The sequence below is a fragment of the Puntigrus tetrazona genome, unplaced genomic scaffold (assembly GCF_018831695.1).
Source record: "Puntigrus tetrazona isolate hp1 unplaced genomic scaffold, ASM1883169v1 S000000300, whole genome shotgun sequence".
Taxonomy (NCBI): Eukaryota; Metazoa; Chordata; class Actinopteri; order Cypriniformes; family Cyprinidae; genus Puntigrus; species Puntigrus tetrazona.
The window spans coordinates 6,143-10,000 of record NW_025047960.1 but is presented as its reverse complement, the minus strand read 5'-3'; the positions used below and the strand labels follow the sequence as shown (position 1 = coordinate 10,000).

At 46.2% G+C, this 3,858-nt stretch overlaps 1 pseudogene; it reads right to left on the bottom strand.

The window, feature by feature from the left end:
* The window catches only part of LOC122333607, a 3,740-nt pseudogene extending 576 nt beyond the window's left edge, over positions 1–3,164 (bottom strand).
* Between the last annotated feature and the right edge of the window lie 694 nt (positions 3,165–3,858).

Sequence of the window (3,858 nt, the reverse complement as noted above, 5' to 3'; positions counted from 1 at the left end):
CGCCCCGATCCGTCGCTGCTGTTGCTCCCGGAGCTCGTGGATCTGCTGAGCACCGAGGACGCGCCGCCGCGCTCGTAGTTGTTATTGACGTTCACCAGGAGCACCTCGTGAGTCCTCTCCTGCTTGTCCGCGGCGCGCGGCGGAGGCGGCCCCGGGGCCGGTCTGCGAGCCACGGCCGGGCCCTCGGTGTACTCGTTGCATGAGCGGATGGCTTTGATCTGGTCCAGGGAAAGGACGGCGCCGGACGGGAGGCTTCCTCCGCGCTGACCGAGGCGATCCATGAGACACGATCAGCGGCTCCAAACAACACTGACGCAACGTTCATCTGACGGCCTGAGAGACGAGAAGAGACACGTCATTCTCTACATCCAATCGATGCAATCAAAGCGGCAAAAAACACACTGCGAGGTTAAACGAACAATGTTTCGGGATATTAAGCAAAGATCAAAGGTGTGATCGGGATGGTCGACACCTGTAGAGACGCTCGGCAAACATCACCCCAGAGCGTGCGGTTTGACGCGTTCGCCCCAAGTTCAAACTAAATTAAAAAAACGAAGGAAATTATAAAGTTGAAATAGTATGGAGTTAGATTGGGAAGGGCTTTAATGTCCCAATAAGGTTTGGCATTAATAACTTGAATTAAAATTATAATTTGCACTTAATACTTTATATACTGCGGATAATCGCCACTATTCGAAAAAAGTAACAGAAAATCTCGCTTAGATCCGTTTTAGCACTTAAAATAGAATATACATGACATATAGCTATTTATCACTTTTACGGTACATTATGATTACATTTATTGTCATTTACTGTTTTTAAGAAGTACCTTTAACGATTCTTGTTCTTCGTCAGTGGAAAACAATCCGTATAAAACACTATAGATGGAAATGTTTTCAAGTTCACACACAAAAATTGGTTCTTTTAGGTTCTTTGGAAACGAAAAGTTATATTTCCCTACACTTTTAAAAATAAAGGCTCTCTACTGCATCTACTGGTTCCATGAAGAACCTTGAACACTATTGGAAACTTTTAATAGCAAAAATCAAAACAAAAGTTCTTAAGGTTAGTGTTTTAAGAGAATTAACATTTTTAAGCACCGTTTGCTGAATGTCTGATGGTTCCGTGACTTAAATTTTAACATCAATTCAACAATTTTTCTTCGGTCGTTTTTTCCACTGAACGGTTCTTTTGGAAACCAGAAATTGTTCTTTATTCCACGAAAGAACCGAAACTTTTCCGTTCTGTAAAAGCGTCTTTAGATTATTATTGATCATTATTAATAATGCCAAGACAAAAAAAAATGCATGGTAACACTTTTTTGGAGATAAAAAAAGGTCCTTTCTGGTTCTCTGAAGAACATTTCAAAGTGAAACGTCTCAAAGTCTCCATGAAGAACCGGTAACACCAAAAACCTTCATAAACAGTGCTTTTAACAAGACATTTAGGGAATAGAGCGTCAGTGATGTCTTCAAGATTCAATTTTCTGCCTTTACATTTCAGTCCTTTAGTCAAAAATATTTCTTTTTACGTTTAAATGTTGTTTAAACTAAGAAAAAAATGTCTCGGTGAGCATAATAAACATATCCACTGCACTAAATACGTCTCGCAGTGACCTTTAGAAGTCATGAACGCGGCGAAACAACAACCTGCAAACATTATAAAGCCTTTTAAAAGATTTAGTTATTGGTGAAAACATCACACTAAGAGAAAAACATCTAAAGAAGGAACGGAGCCCTTCATGCTCCCATGGATCCAAGAACCCTTCACCAACAGATCACAAAAACGGTGGCGAAAACCTTCATTTTGAAGCGTACTAGTAAAAAAAAAACCCTAACTAGTGGTTACTGAAGCGTTCAAACACCCCGCTGGAGCACATACACACTCTCAGGCCCCTGAGCTTTTGTTTTTAACTTCCTTTGGGGGGGTCAAGCCTTAATTAGAGGGTCAGAGCCCCTGGACACGATTCACACCGGTGTTTGAGATGCCCGGTCACCGGGGGCTTTCTTCTGAAATCACAGATCTGGACTGAACGTGTGCAGATGTACTTTCTGAGAGAGAGAGAGAGAGAGCTCGTAAACCACACCGCAGAGTGTGTGTGTGTGTGTGTGATGAAGGTCTCCAGCTCCTTTCCTTCTCTATTCACAGAGCCATTTAACCCCCGAGCGGAGAGAGAGAGAGAGAGAGAGAGAGAGAGAGAGAGAGAGAGAGAGAGAGAGAGAGAGAGAGAGAGAGAGAGAGAGAGAGAGAGAGAGAGAGAGAGAGAGAGAGAGAGAGAGAGAGAGAGAGAGAGAGAGAGAGAGAGAGAGAGAGAGAGAGAGAGAGAGAGAGAGAGAGAGAGAGAGAGAGTTGACTATTAACAAGACTTTGTACCGACCTCAATAAGCACACAACTGAAGTAAAGTACAAATACTTCCCGTCCTGATTTGCATGTGTATGGCTGCTTAACATTAAAATGCAGAGCCACACGGAGCAGGAAAGACTTCAAATCAAACACAGAGCTTCACACGCTCTCAAAGCGCTCCGTGACGCCCGAGACTCCGGAGAGCACGGGAGAGAGAGCACGGGAGAGAGAGCACGGGAGAGAGAGCACGGTCAAGCGGGGAAACACGGAGCGAGCTCGCGCGTGCGACACGGAGAGCGCGGGTCACAACGTTTCGCTTTAACGTCGGGCGCGCGACTGCTGCGTTAAATTAAAAAAAAAGAAAATTACCTTTGTAATGCAAAAAAGATGCGCGCAGTGTGCTTGGTTTTAAGCATGCGTGGTTACATCCGTAATGTAATTAACGCTTAAAACACCTCACGGGGAAAAAAAAAACGCAGGAAAAAGCAAACTTATGAATGAAAACAAGCCCGCTGGGGGAGGAGTGTGTGTGTGTGTGTGTTCAGGCTTGCACACACTCATGCACACACAGCCCGAAGCGCATAATACGATCACGAACATAAGTTTGGAGTGATAAACGCGAGTTTGTCGCGCGCGGCGGCCCGTGGAGACCCGTAGATCCACGCGAGCTCCATCCAACCCTGTCCGGTTCCGCGTTAAACGACACCGATGTGTGCGAGATAAGACTAATACGTACCTACAGACGGACTCCTGTAATGTCAGATCCATCGGTCCTCGTGCCAAACGTCCATCAATATGTCCAGAGCGAGGCCGAGAATCTATGGCGTGACCGCGAGCGTAACATCCAGAGCGACCTCCGCGGGGAGAGGCAGAGAGGATCCGGTTAAATCCGCGGACGGGGAGCGTCCGTGCGCCGCGTCAGACTCTGCGTGAGTGTGTCGGATCAGATGCGTGCGCTGTTTTTGCGCGCGCGCGCACACACACACACACACACTGATGAATGAAAGAGGATCATGGGGCAGATGCAGGAGGGGTGGACCAGCTCGGGGTTTAAGGTGGATCGTGTGAAACGCGCGCATCTGCCGCGGCGCGTCACGCACGCCATCCACATCAACATTATCTCTGCGTCATGTGCTAAAAGATTTATCATCGGTCAAATATACTGGTGTGTTGGTACTCTTAGTTACAAAGTGTTTTATGCGTTATTATTTTGCTTGTGACTCTGAAACGCAGTCGGATAGAATTAGTCTCTGCTTTTACGCGCAGCTGATTTCCTTTTTGTCTCCAGGGAAAGCCGCACTGAACTTTTATATGGTGCGGATGCAACTAAATCGCTTTCTCATTAAAAGCTTTCTGCGTTTGTCTCGAAAACATCAGATCAAAAACACGATAGCGCTGGTGCGACCTTAAGAGCGCGAGCGCAACCCCTCGCCGAGTGTGTGTGTGTGTGTGTGTGTGTGTGTGGGGGCGGATGTGCTGCATCCGGATACATGAGAAAGGAAAGTTCAGCACAA